Source organism: Anas platyrhynchos, chromosome 11 (genome assembly GCF_047663525.1).
Source record: "Anas platyrhynchos isolate ZD024472 breed Pekin duck chromosome 11, IASCAAS_PekinDuck_T2T, whole genome shotgun sequence".
NCBI lineage: Eukaryota > Metazoa > Chordata > Aves > Anseriformes > Anatidae > Anas > Anas platyrhynchos.
The window spans coordinates 6,564,798-6,592,365 of record NC_092597.1 but is presented as its reverse complement, the minus strand read 5'-3'; the positions used below and the strand labels follow the sequence as shown (position 1 = coordinate 6,592,365).

The window sequence follows — 27,568 nt, the reverse complement described above, 5'->3', positions numbered from 1 at the left end:
CAAGGTTTCAGACTTTGATTTATAGCCTGAAATGTAATCCAGCATTTTAAAATATAATTTTAAACCTTTTTTTCCTTAGCCTTCAAGCTTATGAAGAATGAATCTCAGCCAAGTGTGAATACCTTGAAGAAGTGATGTCTTGCTCTGCAGATAAGCAAAATGGTGAGACACATTTGCACTATACTAAATCCACTTTTAGTTCTGAATCGTGTTAATCAAAATTAAAACTATTGACTCTTCAGTTTTTCTCAATACAGCAATACTTGATTTAATCTCACAGTCCCAAAATCTCTCTTACTACCTGACAGTCCTGAAGGTTTTTGAGCCGAGATTGTTATTGATGATAAAAATCTTTCTGGTTTACTGAAAATTCAGAGGAAAGGCAAATTCAAATCCAAATAAACAGTATGTGGCTTGCTATTCTAAATGTATTTTGTGTTTTCATAGATAATTCTAAAATACCTTTATTTTCTCTTTGAAATAAAGAAAAGATGACCCAGGTAATTGGTGCTGGAAAATCATGGATAAAAATTATGAGGGAGAATAAAGCCCTTGGCTAACATCAGTTTTGCATGACCTATGTTTTAGAAACTTGATCTGATTGAGCCATTGTAGCCTGAAGGAAACGAGTATCTTTTTTGAAAACTTCATGATGGGATCCCAGATAATCAGTAACCTAGGGCATACTTCTAAGGATGCAGAAAATGCAGTCAGGAAAGATTTCCTTTCTTGGAATAATAATAAAAAAAAAAGTCTTGGAATGAGTCTTAACATCCAGTCATTAATGTTAGAAACTAATCAATCTCTGAAATGTCTTTTGCTCTTCTTTCCTCAACATTCTATTTATCAGATGGTAAGAATTTGATACAGAACCCAGCCGAATAAGGTATTCAGTGTGTTGTGATTCAGCTGCTTGGCAAAAGACCCTGCTTTGGCAGTTCCCAAACTGATCTTTTGAAGTACTCCTGAGGGAAGGAGACTTCTTTCCAGAACTGTTCTCCTTTGGTGTGGCCATCTGTCTCCACACAGTCATTTGGGCAAAATATAAACTACAAACAGGAAATTGCCCCGTTGCCAGATTAGCTGCAGAATATGCACTAACGCTCTACTCATTCATGAGGATTTAGTGCCAGGGTTCTTTGCTAGGGATAAAACACAATATCATATTTTCCCTTCCTGTCAGTGTTGGATTATAAACTAAATCCTGCTCGTTTTACTTTCAGAAGTAGTCCCAAAGGATTTTGGTGGGATTAATTGCATATGAAAAAGCAAGCAGGATTTGGCATTCTGTGTACTTTGAAAATGAAATAGAGGTAAACATTATCAAAAGCTTGAGCTTACTGATGCTATTTCAGCTTGCCTTGTGATCTGAATCTTTTCTGTTGAACAATTCTTTAAAGATGATCATGTAACTTTAGAAAAAAATGCTTAGAGTTCTGAAAAGGAAAGAAAGCTATGTGCTTTTTTGGACTATATGAGTTAACAAAGAATTTGATTCCTTCTTTTATTCCTTTTTTTATTCCTTTTTTTTTTTTTTTCTTCCCTCACATGTGCATATATTTTTTTTTGCTCTTTTTCCCCCCCTTGTAATATTCTAAAGCTTATGCTGGGGAGAGTATGCAAAACATCTACATGATACAATGGGAAATAATATCCTTGAAAAGCTTTCTCCTTTATGGGTTTACAGTTTGTGGAACAAATTGTAATTCTGGAGAAGCATAGATGAATTTAGGGATGAAAAGCTCCAAAAAGTCAAAGTTGGTACTTGATGAACTTGAGGCAGTTGTAGCATCAGCTGTCCTAGATTTTATATGAGGAGGGAGTAGAGGAAGCTCTGTCAGAACAGACCTAAACCATTTTTTTACCCTTCTAATCATTTGTAATCCATTTTTATGGCTTTTCAGGAGGTAAGGATATTTCACCTACCTTGGTATTTGACCTTTTTGAGGTTGCCAATTTATAATTAAAAATTGATTTGGAATGCTGTGTAAAATCTGTTTCAATTACTTGTTCTCCTGCAGACTCAAACTGTGAGTTTATTGTACTCTGGAAGGAGCCCTGGGGGAAGGTTGGCTTTCCTGGGGAGGGAACGGAGGGGTCTTGGGTACCCAAACACTCTGGGAGCATGGAGTGTGTGGGCAAGGAGGTCAAAAAAGCCAATGTTTAAGTTATCCAAGTTCTTCAGATATGGAGGATTGACCTAAGGTGAGAGCCAGAGTTGGCTGGTTAATCCCATCACCCCAGGAGCACAATTGGTTTTTGAAAACTAATTTCAAGATCCTGAAAATCAGTAATAATCTCAGGTAGAGTTAGTGGGCCTGTGTGAAGGCTGAGCCATGGAGAAGGGAGGAAGGGTTGCCTGATGCCTTGAGCACCAGAGCTGCAGGGTTTCTTTGCAACATGGTTTCCTTGCTGCTCTGTTACTTCTCCATCAGTAAAAGTAAGGCTCAGTGTTTTGCAAAGATAACACCCAGTCTGCCTTGGCAATGTTGTGCCTTCAGGTAGAAAGCAGTAAGCTGTGTCTGAGGCCATCCCCTGTTCTAGGGAGACTGACCCCACAGCAGCTGTTGTGCAGTCAGTGCAGAGCAACAGCTTTTGATAAATGAGAAATTTCCCTTGTACTTTCTCACAGCCCAGCGGCTGTTTGCTCCAGTCATCATCATTATCCTCCACAGCATCCCCCAGAGCTCCCTCTGTACCTGTCCTCTGCCTCCTCGCATGGCAGCATCTAGTCCTTTGTTAGTGCAGAGGTCCTGCTCTGATAAACATGTCTTGGGCAGCAGTGACACACAAAAATGCAGCTGCATTGTGAAAGCGCCATATAAAATATTTTTATATGAAGCCTAAGTCCATGATTCCTGTCCTGAAGTTTTTGTTCTGAGGAAGCATGTTAACTACTTCAGTGAACAAAAAAGACCTAAAATAGCATGATGTGGCCTTCCCTGAGGGCAAGGACGCAGCGCTCCACTTGTCTGAATCTCTACATCTGCCGTCTTATTTACTTACCTCATGTATCAGCAGCCCAGCTTTCTTTATGGGGGTGTAGGTAATAAATCGTACATGATAGTTTTCTTACTGTTGCTGCGTGATCTGGGTGATAATATGGTGACAGACAGCAGCAGAATACACCAGGATCTAAGTGCTCTTTTTCCTCTAATTCCAAATAGGAAGGAAAATTGATGCATAATTTATGTGTTGAGATGTGTAATGCAGTTTTAGTGTTTCTATGGGAATCATTCCCATTGTTTTTAGGTACTCATCCATCTTATTGAAAAATTGTTGTTTATCCGAAAGTACAAGAACCAAAGGCATAATTTCATGTAGGTTGTGATTAGGGAAGCACAGGAAATTCTTGACATTGTTTTTCACATACTTTTCTGAGCATTTCTTTTCAGTTATCCTGATTTGATCTCAGAAATTTCCTACTCTATTTTCAACTCTTCTCTAAATGTGAACAGTGATAAATGAAAACAGAAGATGCCATTATTTAATCTTTTTACCCACACTTTCACATCTAGCAAAGCAGCAAGGTGCAAACTAGGGCATGCTTAAGATGCTTTCAGTCCTCATTTTTGGCTGTCGTACGCTTCCTTTATAAGCAGCAGCTGACAGCATGTACAGGATAACTACTTGAGTGGAATATGTGCTACATCTTTTAATTCTCAGTGCCTGGGTGTTTAATGTGAAATGTTATTTTATTGGTTAATATTGCTTTGCAGCAGCATTAGTAGGAAAATAGGAAAGATACAAAGAGGCTCCACAGATACTGCAGCACACCATGGAAGCAAGATTGTCATTTTTATCCTTCAACAAATTACACCCACTCCCTACTGTATGAGCGATGCATTTAATTTATTTTCATCTATGTCTTATTGATCCCACAGTCATGCGTTTAATTTCATTTGTTATCAAATCTGCAACAGTCTGATCTTGTGGCATCATATTTAGATTTTTGAATTGCGTCATTGTCTTGCCATCTGTTAAAGCCCTGTGTCTGCTGAGCACTATTGTGAGAGGGCCTCCAATTGCTAGCCAAGTCAGAGAGGTAACAGATTTTTAATTATACACACAGGATGGGAGTGGTGGGGGACTGAACAGTGAGTGATTATTGCTCGGACAGTGGTTGTCTCTCTCAAACAGCCTGCTAACAGCGTGCGGTCTACTAGAAGTAGCTAATGTTATGCGTGTGTAACTGCTCTTGGGAGATAAGCTGAGGGAAGTGGACTTCCTGTGGGGGGTCTGTAATTGCTGGGCGCCCAGCTGTGTGAGAAAAGTGGGTACAGAATTAATCACATTTGGTAGCTGGAAGAAGCTGAAAGCTCCCTGTGACCCACCTTCTGACCTAGAGCATGCTGAACCTATAGCTTCTTGCTTTGATAAATGGGAAGGCCCATATACATAATTGCTTCCTCTGTTTTCTGCTGATTAGAATTCAGAGTAGGCCACTTTGGAACTGAAAATGAAGAGACAAAGTGTACAAAGCCTTTGTCTGCTGGATGCATATTGTCTTCAGACCATTCTGCACCAGCAGGTTACTAGGTGTTCGCTCATCCTGTGTCCATGTGGCTCTCAATTTCCTCCAAAAAAATGGTAGGGAAGAAGCCCCAGCAGCTCAAAGCAGTTCTGCTCCTTTGTTGCGACAGAAATCCCCTAAGACTTATCAGGAACTTGTTCTGTTTTATTCTCCTTTTTGTGCCTTTACAAGTGTATTTGGAAAGTAAAAGATGCCAAGAACATCTATGGCAGCAATAAACTGAAGATCAAAGAGCAAAACCTGTCTGCAGGGGTTTAGGCTGTGTAATTAAAGGCTTGTCTGGAGGTGGATTAGGGGGGAGTTATTGTTTCCTCAGAATTGCTGTGGGTAAATTGGATGTAGAATTAATTCATTCAGGCTATAAGAAAGAGGGGATGCCAGAAAGAGGTGCTCTCTGGGTGCCTGGAGGGTGCCGCTCACTAGGGGCCAACCCCAAGGAGGTTTCCCAAACGCTGAAATAGCTTTTGGAGTTGTGGAGATACGGCTGTCCCAAAGCATCGTCAATGAATGCCCTGTGTGCGTCACTGCTGCTGTAAAGGGCTTGTATGCTGCACACGTTAATGCTTTGGCGTGGGGCTTTCTGCTCAACAGCAGTCCCTGCTTCTATGCCCAATGCAAAATACTTCCTGCTGGAGGCTTTTACCAAGAATGATTAATCAAATTAATGGTTAAAGTGAGGGATGTGTAAAATACGCTGATGACTTGGTTTTCCCCTCTGCTGTGCACTTTGTTAAACCACACTAATTGGTGTTATGGCTTCTGAGATTTTCTCCTCTGTTGATGTAAATACAGCAATGGAACCCTAACCGTATGGAATATAAATTAATTAGTCATCAGATCTCAAACCCTGCTTGAAGACAGCCCTATTGTCAGAGCCAGGTTTCACATGCTCCAAATTGTCAGGTTGTTACTGAGTTGTTTAGTGTGTAGGTAAGTGCATCTTAGTACAGTGACAGACACAAATTTGCTTACTACTTTTCAGTGAGAGCTTCTCATCGTTCTTGGATGATCCAGGGGTGAGCTAAGTTGGCGAAATTTCAATAAAATTGGGGGTAGGTTGATTGTTTTGGATTTTTTGTTTTATTTTTATTTTTTAATGCAGGACGTACGTGTATATTTTCAACATGGTACCAATCAGAAAAGCAAAGTGAACACAAGCTTCTGAGTCAGCAAAGTGCCATGCAGGGTGGGAATTAGAATAAATGAAACGAGCTGTTTTGACAAAAACAAATGAATCTCTAAATGTGCCTGTTTCAGCTAATAAATCTTTTAATTAGTATTAGTGCTGTGTACTGGTATGATGCTCACAAATACCTTTGTAGATAAAGAAAAAATACAGCAGAATTTGTGCAGCTGCTAGGGATGCACAGTATAAACAATTTAGGTTAAATGGAGACGGGGGAAGAGACTTTAAGAGTATCTTGAAATAATTTGTCATTCTGATGAATTGTGGCTTGCAACCAGAACAAGTGGTGCACTTCGAGAGGTGGGGAAGTATAAATTTTGTGGGATGTACTATGTATCATTGACAGACTTTTCCGTACTCCCATGTGTGTTGCTGATGCAAGTTTCAAATGAGCTGTCTTCAAGAGGTTTCACTGCTTTAGAGTTATACGGTGCCCTCTACAAGATACTAAGGCTTAGACATCTGCGTCTTCATAACTAATTAGAACTTGCTCAGTGTGGGCCCTGGTGGACAACAAATTCAATTATCTCCTAAATTCCCCAGGCCAATGCTGAGAGAAGGCTGTGTGCAAAATGGAAAATGGTGCTTGTTAGCGTTGGCTGGTTAAAGCCCGTTATAGATGTGGCATGATTATTTTTTTGTATGACTATTATCCTCCCCTTTATACGAGAGGCCAATGTAGTGATTTTTTTAATTTTTAATTTTTATTTTTTGCCAGGAATATCTGATTTAAAAGTAGAAGAAAAATATTAAACCCAACCCAAATATATCCACAGTTAATATTACTGGCGTACTATACTCACCCAAGTTATGCACGTATTCCTGCTGTGCCTTTATAGATCACTGAAACCTGCCCAAGTTTATGATTGTGCTCCCTAAGAACCTCGCTGATTCTTCCTACATAGTCTGGAGATTTGTATCCCAAGCTTCGAGAAGACATGCTGCATTACAGCTTCCAGGTTGTGTTGGTACACCCTTGCTAATGAATTACTACAAAAGCAGATCATCCGCTTGTGTGATCAGGTGCCTCTGTTAATTAGTGTGTGTGTGTGTGTCCAGAGCAGCGGTCAGCCACAGAGGGGTGCTTCGGGCAACTGTTTTACCTGCCCTCCTGCCATGGTGCCTGGTAGGTGGGCTCACCGCTGAGCTCTTCAGAGTCACCTTCAACCATGAAAATGCTGAAGTGCAAAGTTTACCAAAGGGCCAGGCAAACAAAACAAGTGTGGCAGAGAGGGCGTGATGGATGATGCTTGTGGATGGGGAGAAGTGATGCATTTCTTTTGGCTGATGCAGCAAGGACAACTTGAATGGAAGTCATGGTCGCAGAAAGTAATGAGGTGGGTTTTGTTTTTGTTCGGGGATCCTCTGTGTCTTCATGACAATGACAGGAACAAGATCAGAAAATCTTTCACAAATAACAGGAGGAAAAAAAAATATTCTATGTAGAATTTTAATTATAATTAGTCAAGGGGAATAGCAACATTTACAAAAAAAGCTTGATTTGAACACATTTCTAGATCTAAGCAATGATTCATCCATTTTTTTTTTTTTTTTTTTTTTTTAAAAAAAACATCTTTTAAATTTGTTCAACAGCCAGAAGCTATTTTGGAGCAAATCCAAGGAAATAAACCTTGTACAATAAATAAGACAGAGGTTATAAGGCATCGGCATTACAGTGACTATATAAATATCATTAGTATATGAATCTCTTGACAGTCTAATAAGGGAAAACATTTTTCTTTAAAATCTTTCTGTATATATACTCTATTCAGTGCTTATAATCTGAATATTAAAGTTGAAATTTTTAATACATAATCGTAGACACAATGACTATGCTTGTTCTCATTAAGGGCCTTATTTGGAAAAGTAAGAGTGGATAATAAGTGTAAGGAGTTATCTAGACAGCAAGGTCAGTAGTAAGAATAGCCATCTGGTGATGACTGGGAGCTATACTTACAGAAAGAGAAATTAAACTGAGAAGCAATGGCTTCTAATTACACAGCTAAAAAAAGCCCTGACTGGTTGTTTACAACACACTGCTGAAAGAGTATTGCAGCTAGGGCATGAGAAGAGAGAGAACTAGGCCACTGACAAATGGCAACTGGGAATGTGCAAGGGAGAAATTCCACTCATTGGTATTTTGTCTTCAGTGGCGGCTGGTTTCACATTCCCAGGGCCAATGGCAGACTTTACAGGAAATCCTGTCCATGTAAGGAGTAATCTTGTCTGCCAGGGAGCTGCAGAAGAAAGCAATTTCTCCTGTGTCTTGAGAGAAAATACTGATGAAAAATGATGGTAAATATGGAAAAAAAATGAGTAATCTTTGGAAGCTTGGTCTGCTGGCTAAAAGCATCCAGTGTAACCCCTTGTGACTCTATTTGTGGGATATTTGCCTACATAAAGGTGAGGCTTAGCAAAGCTTCTTTAGTTTTAATACTACTACAGATGGAAGTCCAGCCTAAAAATCTTGATGTAGCTTATCTGAGTTTTGAGAGGGGAAAAATAATATTTTAATTTTTCGCATCACATTTCTAAGGAATAGCTGATATGATTAATATTCAGCATAGGTACTGTCTTGTGTCAAGCTGTTAATTACAGCCATATCAGCCAAAATCAGCTGCGGGGAAAACCTTGATAAAAATAATAGAGTTTTATCAAAGAAAAGTGCAATTTCATTAGAAACACACATTGGTTGGAGTGGTGATTTTGATTAAAAAAGATAGTGTAATTGCTGGTGGACCTTCTTGAGGACAGAGCAATCCTTTTCATTTATCTTGCTTAGAAAAGGATGCTGATAATGTCATTGGAAGGAAAAGTAAAATTAGAAGAACAACCAGAAGAATATAAAGGGAGAGGAATTGATGTTTTCATGGAGGTGGGCTTGAAAGCTATAGAAACTGCAGTTCTATTGGCAGTTTCAGGCAAAAACTGTTTTGTTTTTATTTTCTTGCATAGCCAAAATACAGTTTTGAAGTGACTTTGATTTTGACGTGGAACTTAGTGCTATGATATGTTTAGGAGGATGTTAGCATCCCTGAAGCAGCCATGTAGCTCTGCTAAAGCAAATCCATATTGCATCGCATGCTTCCGTTTTTCCCCAGGTTAGGGTTAAGACACGTTACAGTAGAATTTCTTTACTGACTTGCAAATCTCATTAGAGCAAGACAATAGATGTCAGTGGTAGGAAAAATGGAAAGACTGACCTCAATACCAAGAGAAAACCTCTTGTCTGTATTCAACTTGGTTGAGAAAGTAAAGGTCAGGCAGCTAAAATCTCCAGTGAGGTACCTACGTCTCATTTCCCAGATCAATTCCCAGGTATTCCCCCTCAGGGCTCACACTCTAGCCCTGTGCAGACACCAGCAAAAGTGGAACAAAATGCACTACGTTTAATTCCCCTGTCTACAGACTGCCTACAGACTCGTACCATTCCTCATTTCTCACATAGACTTGTACAAGATGAATGGTTCACGTATTTCCCTGTTTTTCATGTTCTCAGCAGTTATTAGAACAAACATGTGGCTCTCATTGACTTGTTGTGCCTGGCAGCAGCCTTTTGGTGCATCGTATGCCTGGTGTTACTGTTAGCATGCTTTGTGGTGTCACTGGCAGAAGAGTCAACTGGTGTAAACTGTGTTTGAAACAAAGGGAACTGTGTTAATCAAGTCCAGAAAGGATGTGTCCCATTAGAGACGATGTGTCCCATTAGAGACACATCCTTTCTGGACTAGGTTTGTAATGGTTTTGTTTTAGTTTCCTAGCTGATGTAAACAGTATTTTAGAGAAAACTTTTTCTGTTAATTGGCTCATATCATACACTATTAGCAGAAGGTGGTTTAAAAAAAAAAAATTCCTTGTTGGTGAAACTGGCAACCTCCATTCTGAAAGTGACTTTTAGCATTTCCCATGTTATCCACCTCACTGGGAACCATTCTTTTATAGCACCTTGTTAGTACACCTCAATCCTATGTTATACCTTTGCTGTTTCAGCTGTATGTCTTTAGTCTCAGCTGACATCAGCAAATACTTCTCAGCCAGCACTAGGTCCTGATCTGCAGTAACTTGTGCCCAAACTTGTGCATTGCTCTTGCAGGGTGTGTAGCTCTTCCTCCTCGGTGGGGCGGCTCCTGCCATGGTTGAACACTCAGTACTTCTGGTTTGTTCACACTTTCTTCTTTTTCTTCAGTCTCCTCACCACCTTCTTGGTTTCCTGCTCCAACAAAATGAAAAACCGCTCTGGTCTGTGCACTTGGCCATTGGATTTTTTCATTGCCAGATTTTTCCTTCTTCTGTTTGAAAGCTTGATGCACTTGTAACCTACCGGTTTAATTTGTTTTAAGATATTCCTCTAGAAATCATGATTAGAGGCTGAAAGTCGTAATCTTGATTCAGTCTTTGCAAAGCTCATAGTGTCTACATGGCAAAATGAGGCACTGCGAATTACAGGGTCAAAGAGGATTCATTGGCAGAACTAGAAACTGGGTCCTGTTTTAGCCATGAGGCCATTTTGCTTGATGCATCAAGGACAAAATCTTAAGTTTCATAGTTATATGTATATATATATTTAATTCCCTTCAATGATTTGTGTGTTTGAACTGAATTCAGAGATGTGTCCATTTCTTTTGATAGCACTGAGGAGTTTGAAGGTAGGTTTGCTCTCTGGGTGTGTTTCACAGTGGGACTCCCACAAACTGCTGTCCCAGAACAGGAGATGGAGCCAGGGTAGGTTGAGCAGTGGAATGGAAATGGTGGTGGGAGCTGCTTACGCTGGAACTGCCACTGAAAGGACCATAATCGTATTCAGCATCTACACAGCAACACAATCTTCTCTTTCAGTTATTTCTAAATGGTAACCAAGCTCTCATTTTTGCAAAACGAGCTTTTACTTTCTGAATTTTGAGACCTCTTAAAATACATCCATCTTGCAGAATGTTTTCTGTTTTCTTGCCTTGTTCTCCAGATGTTGTAAGGTATCTTTCCCACTACACACAGGAATGAGGGAAATCAGTATGCACATAGCTCTGTGGAATGAAGGAATCTGTTCTCAGTTTACAATTCTCCCTCAGCTTGTTTAAGAGCATGCAAGGTTTCCTGCTCCCTTTGCCACCTGTTAGACCTGTAATCTCAAGCTACACAGCTGCCAAAACCAGTCCAGCTTTGTAATTGCTTATTCTGCAAATGAAAATAGGAATCTTTTCTGACTCATTCTTCTGACTATATCATTCTGACTATTCTTCTTTTCTTCCACGTTCTTTTCTTTGCTACGCTTCTATTGCTTTCCTCATTCTCATTCATTTTCCCTGTTGCTGTTTGTAGACCCAGTTCTCCTATTTCATTTCTGCATTCTTCCCCGATTTATTGTCTGTCCTCAATCACTGGGATGCTATCTCCTTCCTTTATCCGGGATCCCTTCTATTGATCCATCCCCGCAGAGTGGCAGGCTCATTTGTGACTTTTGTTACAGCAGGGAGCTATGTGCAGCACGTAGCTAGTCTCAGCTTCCTCCTCTGTCTCTGCTTTTGTCTCTGAGAGCTTAGATGCTGCAGAATATAGGTTTTTACTGAACACAATATGACAGAGAGAAAAGCTTTTCTCCTAGGCTGAGTGATGTAGCAAGGCAAATGTCGCACCAGATGGGTTTTGCCAGAGGGACATATAGGTACACACCACTCTTTGAACACCCCGCTGCATTATGGCATTGTTGTCAATTGAAACAGCTGCTAAAGGATTCCAGAATCTGGCACTTAGACTGCAGCTTGTAGGATGCACTGCCTGTACTTGGGGAAGCACAAATGGCAAACAGTGTAAGCACTAGGCAGAGCTAGTGGGGTCCCAGGTGGGGGCTACTCGCCTGTTTGTGCTGCCCACGCACCCTGCAGGCTGCTGTGGCACTGCTGCTGCTTCTCCTCTTACCCTGCATGAGGGCAAGCGACTCCGAGGGACAAAGCTCAAGGCCCTGGTGAGCCCCTGCCAGTGTGGGTCTGTACAGCCCTTCTGCTGCTGGCTGGGGCAGGCACAGAGGGAATGACAAGGTCCTCAGGAACAGAGCATATATATTGCTAGGAAGCTTTGGATGGTTCAGGAGAGTGGATGCATTATACTATAAATATGCCTAAAGAACAAACACCAGAGAAAGAGTTTTGCAAGCTAAACGTTGGCAGAAGTAATGGGCATAAACTGGCAGTGAATAAATTTGGATTGGAAGTGAAGTTCCAAACTGTCAGAAGAGTAAAGCCCTTGTACAACACATCTATAGCAGAAGTAAAAGGGGGGGATGATAAAGTAGTAAACTACTATTTCTTATTTTTATTTTTAATTTTTTAAAGAAAGCATTATCTAGGCATGGTAGCAGGTGGTGGAGTTGATGACTCAGGAAGCTCCTTAGTCCTGTGTACTCATTTCCAAACTATTCAAGATCCTATATGCCTGCTCAGACTGGGGATAAATTTGATACTAGAAAGAGAAGAAAGCAAAAAGCTATGAAAAAACAACTTCAAGTGTTAGTGTAAAGATTTTTCTTTCTGATGTAATGAATTTATATTAAAAAAAAAAAAAAAATCCAGGGTTAATGAAACATGTTTTTATAGATGGACTTAAGAATTAGAATTTTTATCACTTTTTTTTTTTTTTTTTTTCTCCTGATGTTTATTACAGTGCTCACTGAATACCAGAGATTAAGCTACCTACCCACAGTCTGGTATTCAGACATTCAAGCTTCCTTTAATTTTAGAGAACTTTTAATCTCATGTGAAAATGACTACATGTGGAATTGCTCAAGTGACAGAAAAAAAATAGGAGCTAAACTTATTTTCCACTGAAAGCTGAATAAAACATTCAAGAGTCCCATCAGATCTTCTCTGCTGTTACCACAAGAGACACCATTATGATGCAAGACAGTCTTTTCAAGATTTAAGCTCTCTTATTTCATGAAATGTAAATTTTGAAGTTGTTATCATGGTATGGAAGCTATTAGCAATTAGCAGGTGATATATCTCTACCCTTTCTTGCTAGTTAGTACATCAGAAATCTGCAAAGGAAATTACTTGCTTGATTAAAATATCTTTTAAAATTATTTTTTATCTTTTTTTTTTTTTTTGGTGAGCAATTTCCATTAGCACTTTTCCCTGACTGGTGAGATGCCTACTTTTTAATCTGTTGGAAAACCCTGAAGATTAGTTACGACATTTAAAATTAAAAGAAAAAAAAAAAAACACATCCTTTTTAGATGGCTGTAAGGTCTTGCTGTAGATGTCGGTATTTTCATCTATGAGGTGTTGAATTTGTGTCTGCCTCTTCATTCCCAGGGACAGGAATACGCACACTGGCCCCGATTTTGTTGTTTTTCTCTTTGGCGTTGCAGCAGAGTTTTGTCCATGATAATACCCTAAAGTGTTATTTGTTTAAATTCTAAGTGCTGTTCTCATTAAATCAGGAGACTGTGTTAATTAGTACATATTACATTGAAAACCAAGGGTTTATGAAACAACTTTTTGATAGCAGAATATAAATTGTGTTCAACTGCCTGGGGAAAACAGGCAGTGGCGTTTCTGTGTGCCAGTGATCTTAGCCTTAAAATAGATTTACTTTCAACTTTGGTTTCATTTTTAATTACAGCTGCAGAAGGAAATCTGATTTTTTTAGATTTTAGATCTGATTTTTTTAGATGAAATGATGTTTTGTATGTGAGAGAATATTTTCTCACGTTGGACATGTTTTTGTGTTTTTCTGGAAAAAATAAAAATTAAGCTTCTCATCTGTCACTGTACTGATCTTCAGGGTTTAGGTAGGATAAAGAACACTTGAGTATAAATCATTCACACTCCTTTAAAGCACCTTTAAAAATATATTTACCGTGAAATTGCTACATTTGCTTAAATAGCTGGGACATGTTTTCACCCTAAGAATGTCCCTTTGTAGGCCTTACCTGTGTGTAAACTTGTTTTGGTTTACTTCCTTTGGCTGAAACCAAAGTTTAATTAAAAGTTAAATTTCCTTAAAGTCAGTTTAATACCAGCATACTCATTAGAGACTTTTAAAATCAAAATGCCTCTGTCTTAACCTCAACTCTTTTTAATCTCCTATACTGACATAGTCAAATTCATTAAAAATTATATATATATTTTTACAGTTTCTTTAGGATAGTGTGGCTTACTTTGCAGACAAGGTGTTAACCTGTTAGGCTCAGAGGGAGTTACTGTTAACAATACCCGCAAAACAGTACGCTGTGCCAGGGTAAAACAGATTTTCATCAACAACTACAAAAAGAGATGCCTCTTGAAAGGGCATTTGAATTTGCTTTCCTGTCAGTAGATGTTGTCAGTGTCCAACAGCAAAGCTGAGCTTGAAAATTTGGTGTTTGGTGTATCCGAGGGAAGGCATAAAAATAGACTCCAAAGAAGAGCCCACCAGTTCTGGCTGAAAACTGCAGCAGTTGTTTTATGCTGACATTTGTGGGATTCCTCTATTTCAAGTACTAAGTGCCTAGAGACGTTCAGCTTTTGGCTCCTTGAGGCACGGAACTGCTATGAATATCGGTGGTGTATGAGAGGCCAGAGCAGCTGGACAGGGATCTGGGCACCAGTTATCTATTCTCTGTCTCCTCGGAGCTGTAGACACACACAAGCTGTCTTTTATTTCGTCTTGCCCTTCTGATTCATGGTGACTTGCTTTTTGTATTTGCATATCAGCCTCTCTCTGACTGCCTGTTGCATCCTGACACGAAGACAGAACTTTGATTCAACTTACTGAGTAAAAGTGTAGTTTCGGAGATCAGCTATTCATGGTTGTCTCCATCCACATCCAGATTCAGCAGGTACATGTGAGACAGCAACTCTGCATGTACACAAAAAATTACAGAAGTCCAATTTTGAGTCTGGATTGTGTTTAGCTTCAGAGAACGTAGAAACAAAACCAAGCTCTTCCTTAGCTGGTAGCAGTGTAGATGTTAGGATTATTCCTGCCAATATTTGGGCTAAAGTCACGTCCATATTCAGTAGTGAATAAGATGCAATTCACATCTATTGCTGCTGCAAGGCATGCTGGCCATTTGTTCGTTGGATTTTAATAGCCATGGTGTCCCTGTTGTACTCCTTGGTCAGGCTGCTGATCAAAGCTTGCTGTGCTAAGTGTATGGCAAGAAGCTTTTCTTTCTCCCTGCGCTTTTCCAATCTCCAGATCAGTCACCAACAGTTTCCTTTGTTCTTCTTGATTTCATCTTTCTTGTATTAGCTACCCCTGCTCTTTCCAGTCTGGGCATCTCCCCTTCTATTTAACCAACTTTATCATATTCGTTCCCTTTCAGGATGATACCAAATTCACTTGTTAGCTGGCTCACTACTGGCGTATTTTGTTGGTTGATTTAGGGAGATAACAGGAAAGCGAGCTCATTTGAGCAGGTGGGAAAGTCATATGAGTACTATTGCTTAGACAAAAATAAACTCTTAAACTGTGGCTTGTAATTATTTCAGTTGAATTTGTTGTATTTCTGTACTGTATGTGTGTATACGCTTATATAAGTTTGAATTTATTTATTTGATTTATTTCCCCCCCCTCCCCCCCCCCGAGTAAAAGTGTGCTTAAAGCTCTGAAGACTGCAGACTGTCCACTGTATCAGACTTGCTGTTATGATTAGGTAAGGGTCACAGCTTCATTCTTGTGGGGGACGTTTGTGCAACCTTCTGTGCTCCAGTAGGGTCCTGGTCACAGACCTGAGACCCCACATGTTCAGAGGAGAGCTAATGGATCAGAATGTAGACCGTTTTAAATAAGCTACAAAATGCCAATTCTTTTTTAACTTAAAAAGTTGGTCTGTTGTCTAATGACTGTTGGTCATTATGGTGGGGGAAAGTATCTCAGAAAATAACTAAATATGTAATTATATATGCCCATGTAAAGGAAAAAACAAAATTATACAAAATACTTGTGATTGCACAAAACTGCAAGGTAAAAAGCTAGGGGAAATGTATGTTTTTTTCCTTTGAGTCTTTCATATATTTCTTAAGATACAGCAAAATTGGAGTTAAAAACTAACGCTTGGATATGTGAATTAGATGTGTGTATCTCATTAGCATCAAGACTAAATGCTTGGCTTCTCAAGTCCTATTTAGCATGTTAATTGAACTTATCTAGTACTTGGTAACAGTAACTTCTGCATGATGCACAGCTCAATTCCGTGAGTGTCCCTGCAATGTTACAGAACAGTGCCCTAAATAAAAACACTTCCAGCAATTGCCTGCTATGTAATTGGGTTAAATTATGAAGCCACTAAGGAGAGTACAAGCAGCTGTAACTTGAGCCTTTTTAAATCTCAATTATTAAATATTTTTATGGGGTGCATCTACAAACAAATAGATCCATGGGGAGGCTTTGGATGAAATTGTATAGTTGTGTGTAATGCCCAAATGTAATTCTTGGCAAGGCCATTTGTCACTGTGTGCATTGGGACCTCTTTCTGGCACGCTGCCCTGCTCTGGGTGCTCAGTGCTGGTGGAAAGTCATCTCCTGTGTCCCTGCTGGGAAACGCGGTCCACGTGCAAAGCATGGGCCAGGGGAAGCAGAAACACCTCTGTCGTATACTTAGCAGCTGCACTGAAGTTGTGCATCTCTGTGCTCATCCCGTAACAATGGAGAGATCACCAAAGATGCATATAAAAAATATAAATCTGCAGTTCCTTTAGAATACTAAATATTCCACTGCTTATTGGGAAAGAAAGTATTAATTTCATTTCCAAATGGATTTGTGTCTCTTTTCTAACACATGGCTTAATCCTGATGAACTTCTCTACTTGGAACCCAGCTAACAGTCATTTGGAGGCTGCTGCCTGATGACCCGTTTTGGAACACCTCTTGTGACCAGGGACTTGGCTGGCAATATTAATCGGCTGCAGTGGAGAAATTGACTTTGAGCGGTTCACTTGGTAAATTACAGGCTCTGCTCCTAATTACGGACACACGCTTCTGGGAACATAATCGTACAATTCCTGAAGGTATATCTGGGTTGTTGTGCCCAGATTTTAAGAGCTAGGGGGTAAGATATTGGGTTTTCTTTAACATTAACGTATAAAGTGAAAGCCTGGGGCCACATGGCTCAATACACGTTGTGCTAACAAAATAATGAAAGCCTGCTCTAAAGTAAAGCAGAAAAATCTGCCTTTCCTATAAACATCAACCTGAGCATCAGAGCAGTTGTTTAATTCTTGAACCTTACTCCTGTCACACAGCAAGAGCCCCTGGAGGATATTTCCCCTGCAGCAGACAGTAATCACTGAAGACAGCTACTCCCCTGAAATAACCTGGTGAAGGCTCCCATTGCCAAGAAGCAGGAATGAAACGCAGACAGGAGACTGAACTCTCTCGGTGCCTCATTCATGTAATGGACAATCTCCCACTTAATGAATATTTCAGATCAAAACATGCCATTTTCTACAGTATGTTTTGGGAGAAATATCACTCACTTTTCCAGTGTAATGCAGTGAGCAAGCTGGCTCTGCACCAGCAGCACTGCAGCCATGTCACTGTAACCTGGCTTTATTTTGCCTTTGGAGCTGAATCCTCTTAGAGCTGCAATCAGGGAGGCGGTCTGTGCTGCAGCCCCCTCTCCAGAGGACACGTCACATCACTGCTGTGTCCTCGCACATGAGCTAACAATTTGCTTCTCATTCCTCTCTTCCTGACATAATTTCATACAGTGGAACAGTGAGGACCATTCTGTTTTTTCTCAGTGTATGTGAGCTGGTTTTTTTTTTTTGTTTGTTTGTTGTTGTTGTTGTTTTTTTTTTTTTTTTTTTTTTTTTTTTTTCTTTTCTGGCTTTATGCAGCAGAGTGTTATTTCCCCTCTGATTTAATCTAAGGAGAGAAGCCCTCACTGGACATGACTTCTATTTGTGCTGCCAGTGGCTGTGTGAGGACAGCCAGCCACACCAGGAATGGTGTTGCTGGTCTCATAACCCACTCTTACATGGTTGTATGTCCACTCAAAAGACAACGACTGGTCAGATTGCAGCTTCTCTGCCAGAGGTTAAGTGATGCCCTAGTGTATATGTGGCATGGGCATTTTTAGATGTCTATGCTCAGAGCAGTTTGCAGGACCCAGCTGGTGATGAGATCTGCTGGGACAATCCATTCTCTCTCCTTTAAGATTTTTTTGCTTGTTCTCCCTGTCATATCAGTAGTAGTAGTGGAGAGAACCCATGGATTTCCAGAGACCCAGGGTTGCAGGGGGTATGTAGCATTCTGTATAAAAGTAGAAAAATTGAAGTTTTTGCTCTCGAGAGAAAATGCCATTCGATATTAGGAAAAAAAATATGGCTAAAATACCAGTGGAATATTGCTTCTGTTGGTGTTGAAAGCCTGTGTGTCGATAACCACAGCATTTCTTTTAAGCTTGCCTGCACAGCCAGAGTCTGCAGGTATTCTTGTGGGGTTAGAAACAGATTCACTGCTCTTGGAGCACTGCCGCTTGGATTGCTGTCTCCATTTTGCTGTGTGGCATGTCGAGGTGTCTTAGTTTACTTTGTGCATACACCTGATGAGCTAGCAGATGCTTGCTGTGCTCTTCCTGAGTCATGAAATTCTAGTGAAATGCTTTGGTTGTGTTTCTAGAACTTTCCTTTATTGTAGCTTATTGTAGCATGACCATCCCATGTTTGTTGATTACACACGTAGACACCTGTATAAAATCTACATATCCATTTGCTGTGCTTCTGACACAGGGCATGGCTAGCACAAGAAACCAGATTTTGTAGCCTTAAAGCTAACGGTTGTTGTTATGTTTCCCCTTGTTCAGCAGTATACTTTAAAAGGGTTTTCATGCCTCTGGATCATACTGTACAAAGGAAGAAAAATGACAATGTTATTAATATATATTTTTTTTCCTTTGTTAACCCCCCCCACCCTTATTGTTTTTAGGTTTTACACATTCAGAAGCAAAGTAACTCCTATCACAGTCATCAAGTCATCAACCCATTTTTCTGGCAAAATTTACTGTGATATATCACTGCAGTGGAGCTCAATTTAATATAAGGACTGAAGTTCAGTAAGCTTTACTTTTGAACTGCATAGAATTTGATGTACTGCTTGTAAATCCCTTAAAATATATTGAATTAACTTCTCATGAATATATATATATAATTATTGTAATGGACCTAATGGAAAATTATTCACACCCGTGTTTTCATTATGTGGAAAAGTAAGCCAAGGTGTAAGTTTTGTCATACTATATCTGAATTACTTCATGCATTACCACCTCCAAGTTTACGGCAGGGCTTTTATGGCCAAAGTGGCTGCAGCTTTTAACATTTAACACGCAAACATCTGGGTGCAGGGAAGGAAAAAGCTTTGCATGATTTGGTGTGGTGGGGTTTAATCTTTCTGACTTTCTGACAAGTGCAAATTGACTTTGTAATGGTAATTCTTCTTGCTGAAAGTAATAACAATTAAACCAATTGTGGAATTCCTGTGAAAACTGCTGGAAGGCTTTTTTTGAGAATACGATATATATTTTCTATCTTCATTCAATTTCATCACCTAAGTAGCAAATCATTTAAAACTGCATATTATCATTCCAAGCTTGACTCCATTGTTTTTATTTTTAAAAGATACTATTTCTATTTAATTTATTTCTTATTTCATCTTACAGGACTTACAGTGTTACCTCAAAGATTAGGAGACAGAAATTTACTTTAAAAGTCGAGTTTGTTTATACATTAAGATATTTCAATCTACTTTCTGGAGATGTAATATGAGAGGAAAACCTGCAGAGGGCACTATATTGTCTTAGATGAATTTGGAAGATTTCAGAACCAATGTGGATGTAGGTTTTCCTAGATTTCTGTAGTTTGGTAAAATTATAATCAGAAAATGTGTTCATATAGCTAGCTTTCTGGTAGTGATAAGTGGAGTTACTGATTTGTCATCAAGACGAATATCTCTATTTCTTATGTCTTTGAGGTGAAGGGATACAAAATGGAGATGACAATTCTTGTCCTCTGCTTGCTTGCTTCACCAATAATTGTCTGAACATTTAAGCTGTTCAAATGATTGGGAAATTAATGTAGCTTAATAAGGTAGAATCTGAAAATGCCAAGTGTCAGTACAGGAGATCTGAAAAACACTGTTACAAAGTGTGCAAAATTAATTCTCATCAATTAAAGGGAAGGCTCATATTTCAGATATGAGCTCTCCCTCCCCATCAGGAGAATGGTACAGTGCAGTTATTCTGGATGAAATGATTCATGAATGGAAATTTCTGTTGATTGTGTTATTCCAGAGATTAAGAGTTGCACAACTCTATTTATACAGCAAAACATTTTTGGTGGATATTGGAAAGTGATAAAAATGTTGTGTCCCACTGTGTGCTTGCAAAGTGGATTTAACTTAAAATTCAGTGGATTTAAAATATGTACAGCAAGTTACGGCATACCTTTTCCAGTTGTCTTGATATTTTTGTTTAGAGTGTTTTCTCTGTGAGCCAGCTGGTGTCTCGACATTGCCACAGTCTGCCTTGTTTTTCTTCTGCAGAATTTTAATAGCATTTGCTTTCTAGTTTCATTTCTACTCGTGCTTTGATTTGTCTGAAACAGTCACGTCTTTTAGCTGCTATTACATGGTGAAACTGGTTTTAGTGACTTCAGAACCACTATTTACAAAAGTGCTTGTTGCTTTTTTTTTTTTTTTTTTTCCTTTTTTAAATTCAGAGAGCTGGAACAGACCTCAAGATCAGCTCTGGTTGCAAGGTGATGCTTTATAGAGAATGGTGAACAATAACAAACTTGCACAGCTTGCAAAGTGCTTGGCTAAAAAAAATACGGGTAGCAATTGCTTGGATTTTTTACCTGGGGTCTCCTAGCTTTTCCTATTTTGAATGCTCTTCTAGCTCTGTAATTGAGGGATTTTGTGAGATTGTGAGTGGTGTTGAGATGGGCGTTTGAGAGGCCACCGAGGATTTCCACTGCAGTTTAGCAGTTTTTTCTACCTGCAAAATCAAGCAGGTGCTATAGAGGAAGGAGGGAGGGTGGGGGAAAACAGACAGACTGAGAAGAGCTGAGTAATCTTGACTGTGATCTTGCTTTAAAGGGGTTGCAAATGATCTTTACCCTTCAGGCTTTTGGCCAAACTTTCATCATTCACTTCCAAGCCCCAGCCTGAGCAACCCTCCTGGTGTGCAGGAGAGAAGCTGATACTACCCGTGTGATACTACCTCCCTGCAACTCAGCACTGGAAAAAATACTCCTGTCCTTCTGTGCTTCTGTCAAGGGGACTTGAGACTGGCCAACAGATTTCTGTTCCTTAATAAAGTCAAATTATTCAGACATCAAGGGAAAATATTTGGCAGAGGGATAGCTTCTGTTCAAATCCTGTAAGGTTCACTGGGCTGGCAACTTGCTGGGGAAGGGGGAGTGTGTTTTTCTGACTGGACCCGCAAGCTACCATCTGTAAATTACCTCTTAAAAATGTTAATCATTGTATGGCAGAGATATGGAAGCTCCTTCTAGTGGGAGATTTTCACAGAGGAACAGGATAACTTGATGCCGTTTCTGTGGTTCTGTTCTCTGCTTCCTTGTCACTGGCAGTTGTATTGGGACTTTTGTGGTTTCCCTGCTGCTGCATGGCTAGACCTCTCAGAAAAATTGGAAAATGTGATGGAAAATGATCTTCGATCTGTTCATCTTGATCTGTAGATTTAAACTAGAGGAAGGTGAGCTGCAAAGCCATGGAAAAAGCAAAAAGTCCTTGCAATACCTAAATGTCCTTTTTTGCATTGTAGCAAGAAAGAGCATGCAAAAAATCCTGCATTTGTTTGTTACTGCCAGTGGAGCCCGTTTCCTTGATGCTTATCTCATGTCCTGGAGTTCCTGCTAGGCATTGTGAGGGGGAAGTTAGCAACAGCTCTGCAGAATGGCCTCTAAGTTAAACTCTGCACAGCTTTGTATTTCTGCTACAAAAGAGCACATTTAATTCGCATCCTGTGGAAGGCAACAAAATGCTGAAGAACTTGGAGAAGATAGATTTGTTCAGATTGTTGAGAGGATGACTCAGGACTTTTAATAGCCCTTTCCTGAAAGCACCTACTGACTATTGCCTGAAAGTAATTATTCCTTGCGAGATGAATGGCAATATCGTGTATTTGCTTCTGCCTTGTGTTACATCTGACGAGCACAACAACCTGATACAAGGGTGAGTTGGGAGCTGAAAAAAATCTATCAGCTGCTCTGGCTTGCTATCCTAGCTGATGGAGGCAACACAGATATTAAAGGTTAAATTAACTGGATGATCGGTACCACCCTTAGCACTTTCACGTCAAGGTTCAGATGTGGTCCTATTTTTGAACATTCTTTCCCTAGAACTAGGATTTCTGGTTGCACGCTATGGTTAAAGCGGAGCTACATGGACAAAGCTTAAGATCATCAAATTCACTCAAGAAAAAAGTACTTGCATTTCTTCTAAAACTGCTCCTGCAAAATTTCTAAATAAACTTTCCAACACTGAAAGAACAGGGATATAGGCAGCCTGTGCCAGTGCCCCAGATCTGTCAGCACTTGTGGACTCCAGCAAAGCTCAGCACAAGCCTCTGCCTGCATGCCTCTTCCCTGGGCTTGTACTCCAGGTGGATGGCTGTCAGTGGCTGCACGGTGTGCAGTGCTCTTAGCACAACGTAGATACAGGGAAGGACAGAGCTATTTGCCATAGCTTTTTCTATAAAGAAGTGATATATAAAAACACTATAACTTGCTAATGAGCAGCAGCCTCTGGCATGCACCACGGTGGCATTTAAATGAAGTCCACAGTGCTGTGGATTGTATTACAGTAGAGCAGGAACTCAGCGACCAAATGAAACCATCCAGAAAGATCACATGTAGTGTATATAATCCCTTTGATCAGAATGATCAGAACTAGGGCATGTCACCATCAAAACCACTTCTTAACGGTAATAAAACATGCACAGGGTCTGTAATAATTACAGATACTGGATTGCTGATCTTGTCTGAAACACCAAAGTCCATTAAGCCAGAACACTCCCATCTGTTTCCTTGGTGTTTCTGTTTGGCACCTAATACCTGCTATGGAAATGATATGGGAATTAGGAAGCAAGACTATTTCCCCTTCCATTATTATTATTATTATTAATTAATTTATTTCTTTTTAACCTCTAAAAAACAACCCTGAAACTTTTAAAGCTATATTGTATCTTGAAGACCATTTCTGTTACACATTTATAAACCTCTGTAAATAGGACTCTCTAATGAACTAGCTGGCAGAGCCATAATCGTATTACTGCAAACAGAACCTGCTAATAAGTAGTAGCAGAGCTACTCCGCATCTATCTTTATGTAGACATTGAGGTGAAAAACAGTTGTCGTCTGTTTGGGTGTATTGATTTATGTAGCTGACTACAGGGCAATTTAAAGAAGATTAGAGAGAGGCAAACGTGTTTGTCTCTCTTCTGCGCTGATTCATGTGGGAAACTGCCTCAGCAAACAGTAATTATTGTTTCATTGAAAAAGCTTTTAATATAGTAAATTTCACCTAGTGACAAAGTAATGTGACTATTTGAAATAGCAAATGGTACAGAAACCTGCTGGGAATATCGATAGCATAGCACCAAATTAGAAGTGTATGCAATAGTCTGTCAGCTTCTGTTCTGCTAACTGACGTATAGAGAAATGCAGAGAAGCCAGGTGTGCATATTCTTTAAGATTAGTTTTCTGAATTCTGTTTTTATCTTCTTCTGGTTTCCTTTAATCCAGCTGAATGTGTAAATGAGAATCCCATTTTCTTCTAGGAACAGGAAAAAAATACTTCCCTTTTTAGAATGTTGCATTAAATATATAAATATACATATATGTATGTATATGTTCTTATATTTGCCCCTGAGATGTGGGTCATTCAGTCTTGTCTGAGGCCCTAACTACAAATTTAAAATCTTTAACTTGAAGTGTGTTTGCTTGTTCTGTCTGATGACTGATAAGCACATCTACAGAGTATATAAAGAACCTGTATTTATTCAATATGTTTCGATAGTTCAGTCAGGACCGATTCAACAGAAACATTAACAATGTATTTTAGTGAATATTTTCAAATCAATACCATGACAGCTTCCAGTCCTTCCATGGATTCTGTGACTTGGAAAGTACTTTATAAAACACCATATGTAGGCTGGAGATGGTCCTGGGCACCCTGTTCGAGGGACTCTGCTGGAGCAGGGGTGTTAGACCAGGTGACCTTCAGAGGTCCCTTCCAGTTTAACAATTCTGTGGTGCACTGTCCCAAATCCTATTCTAGGGAGATGCCAGCTCTTTTGAGAAGGCTAATGTCCGATACTTTATTCAGTATAACTCTATTAATTAGCTAATTAGTAATTTGCTTCATACTTTAGCACTAAACGAATGCACTCAGGGTTGTACTTTGTTTTAACACTTCTGTTGTGCATCAAAAAAGTGAAAATAAACTAAAGCTTTTTGGTTAGTATGTGTTGCCTGCTGGTATTAGTAAGAAATCGTTCTGCTGTAGAGTGAGCGTGACTTCATGTGGTGGAGGATTGAACCTCACTCATATAAAAGCCACACAAAATGTTAGACTCTTTGCTTACCTTTCTTCTCCCTCTCCTTTCTGTGGCTGCATTTTAAGATTGAAGTTGTTTTTGAGGTCTGTGTATTCATCAGTTGGATTTCTACACTGAACCCAGCATTATTCAAGACTGACAACTTTCATTTGCGTCTCTGGTAGCCCTGTTCCTTTCTTTCCTGGAAAGATTAAGAACACAGCAGAGATTCAGATTCAGGAGGAAAGTTTTCTGAAACCATACAGGTTTGATCTGAAGAGAATGAAGCTTGTACCACTATGTTACTGAAGAAAAAATAAAGTAGGTGGGACATTTTCATGGAGAATGAGTAGGGCAAATATTAAAACCTGGAGTTTTGTGGACAGTAAGATCATCTAACTAAATAATCTTCTGAGATTTTTTTTCTTAGTGTTTTCTTAGTGTTTCTACTATGGCATTAGAAGGAAGTTCAGGGGCTTCACATTCTTCAAATTCTGTGATTCTGTGTGATTCTGTGATTCTTTGAAGTTCCTGACATTTTCTCAGGTGTGCCTCTATTTTGGCGATTCAATGCTTAGAAAAGTCAATAAATATATATATATATTTTTTTCCCTCCAGTATTTGCTTATCTGCTTCTTAGTTCAGTTTGTATCCAGAATAGGGAAGATAACACCATGCAATCAATCATTTCTCAGCAGACATCAGCAATTTCTCTACAGCCTAGCACTTCTCTAACCCAGTGCTTAGGATGCTCAGTTTTGCTTTTCTTTAAGTGTGCATTTAAGAAAAGATCCATATAAAACATAATATAAGCACAGAAAGTAGGCATACCAAACACCTAAATAAGCCTTTATTTTTGTTCACTGGCTGGTAAGCTACAATTTCTCCCCATGTAACATTTTTCAGGGACAATTTTTGGCTCAGCTGAAGTTTTCTCTCATTTTTATGTCATAGTGTTACTTATAACCTTTGGTTACCTCTAAATAATGTCTTCATTCCCCTGTAACTGGAATGGATTGAAGTAATGAGTCATGGCAGAAGGGAGCCCAAACTGGTGCTGGAATTCATTTGGCTTGTGAAAAATGGGGATTTGGCCAGTGGGGCAGTAATTATAACATCTCCTTGTGTTTTCAATAGCTGTGGACAGACATTTTTTATACTGCCTGGAAGGCAGTCAGTCAGCGAATCGGTCTTCTCAGAAAAATGACAGAGCATTGCAACTAAATATTGACTAATAAGTCATTTTTGTTAGGTGCTTTGTTTCCAACTGGCCATTGTATGCATGGAAGTGAGATAGTCTGCTTGGCTAACCAACCTCAGTGACAGAGTGTTTTGCACTGACTTTGCTAATAACAGTTTTTTAGAGCCTGCTTATGCTATGGCAGTCCAACAGTTTTACTAAAGGGCAACGATGGAGGCAAACCAGTTTATGAAATTTTTCATCTGGTCTTTTATCATTTCAGCATGTTGTAATGTGTTTGTTAGCATTTTATTATATGTTAAAGTCTTAAACCTTGATCTCTTTCTAGATCTCTCTCCATCCTTCTCTCCTTTCCAGTGTTTATGTTGTAAAGGCAAGGAAATATTTATAATTTCCCTCCAAAACATTTTTTTGGAAGTTGTCCTTTATTCTGTAGCTATTTTGAGTTCCAATGAAAATAAATCTTCTACTCTGGAAAGGTATCGTATCGCAAATACTCTTAGTTCACACTCCAGGGAGTTCCTAATGCTCAGTGACAATACAAATGGCACCCATTAGTTTGCAGTTTTGCCAAATTACTTCAGTTACAAATAATGAGACTTTAAGGAATCCTGTGGGATTCGGTAACCCAAGCAACTGCAACCAGATAGGAATTGAAAATTATTTTTCTGGTGAGGCAAAAGATAAAAAATACATGGAATCAAAGAATGTGATATATGTTTTGGTCTTGGATTAATCGAGTGATAGATGAAAGACCTTTTATTTCACCCCAAACACTCCAAATTTAAGTTCGGAAACAATAGTATACAGTATTTTTCAAACTTATGACTGTCTCTAGCAGGGCTAAAATGTAGCTAGTGACAGTTATAAATAATGCAGGCTGTATTAATGCCATGTGCTGTGGTATGATTTGTGTTTTAAGACAACCAAACTCAGCTTTGTCAGGGGAGTGATTTTGAGTGAAAGGTTCCAGCAAGCCATAACCTCTTAATATTAATTGTCTGACATTATTCTTGTCTGAACATAAAGATCCAGCTCTGACAATTGTAAGCTGATATAAAAACTCACTTGGGGAAAAGTCTGTGTTTGTGACAGGTCCCTGGTCAATATTTTAGTGCTTTTTTTTTTCTTTTTTTTTTTTTTTTCTGGATGCTCACAGCAGCTGCTGTGGCTGCAGTTCAGAGCCCTAGTTTTCTACTCCCAAAGAGCAGTAATAGGAGACAGGGTGGGTGCTCACAGCAAGTGCCAACTAGCAGAGTGGCTCCAGGCCAGAGTAGCCTTAACAAATCCAATACTTTACTGTGACCTGCCGCAGCACTGAGTTCTCCTTCAGTAATTTTCATTGCTTTCTGACTTCCATCAATACCACCTTTCAGCTGCAAGGCCAATTCCTTTATGTATACCCTATTGGTCTGACTGACATCTTGCATCTAACGTGTTTTCTGTCTGCAAACTGTTTTTACCAGTTTGTAACTGACGCGCTGAAAGGGCTATATTATGGGGAGGGAGAGGCTCAGGAAGAAAGGGCTTTGTGAGGACCAAATAATAATAAGCAGACATAGCAGCGATGCACTTTTTCCTTTCTTACATTTACTTACAAATACATGTTCAACTGATAATTTCCTGATTTAAGTTTTGGTCTGATGGGGCTCCAGGACAGACAGATCTTTGAAGGGGACGTGCCCAAACAGGCTCCTAACTGAGATGCCCAGAATGCCCCCAAAAGCTTTTACACACTTTTTTTTGTCACTTCTAAAATATTTTATTAGAATGAAACTCAAAGACTTAATGTTTAAAACAAAAAATCCCAAATGCACAGAGAAGGAGGAACAAGAATTAGAGGATTTGCACATGATTCTCCTGCGATGATTTTTTTTCCTTTTTAAGAGGTTACAGAGGGTAAAAATCTGGAGAGGACCACATGGTTGTATGGCTTGCAGAACTTACTTTTTCTGAGTCTCAACATCTCTAAAGATTTTTTTTTAAAGGTTTTTACATATGTGTATGCTTAACTTCTGATATACACTCTATGTTGTACATTTGTAGTTGTCCCTGTTTGTATGACATATTAGTTCTTCATCTTCCACTGAAGCTCTGCTATACTACTGA

General features: G+C 39.4%; 1 long non-coding RNA gene across 2 annotated transcripts in view; it reads left to right on the top strand.

Annotated features, from left to right (window-relative positions):
- The first annotated feature begins 4,008 nt into the window (after positions 1–4,008).
- LOC119718010 (uncharacterized) overlaps positions 4,009–27,568 on the top strand; it is a 157,704-nt gene continuing 134,144 nt past the window's right edge. Inside the window, exon 1 of one of the 2 annotated variants that reach the window (XR_005268587.2) lies at positions 4,009–4,045. This is a non-coding gene — a long non-coding RNA (uncharacterized lncRNA). The remainder of the gene's footprint in view (positions 4,046–27,568) is intronic. The other variant, XR_011811943.1, reaches the window with a different exon arrangement.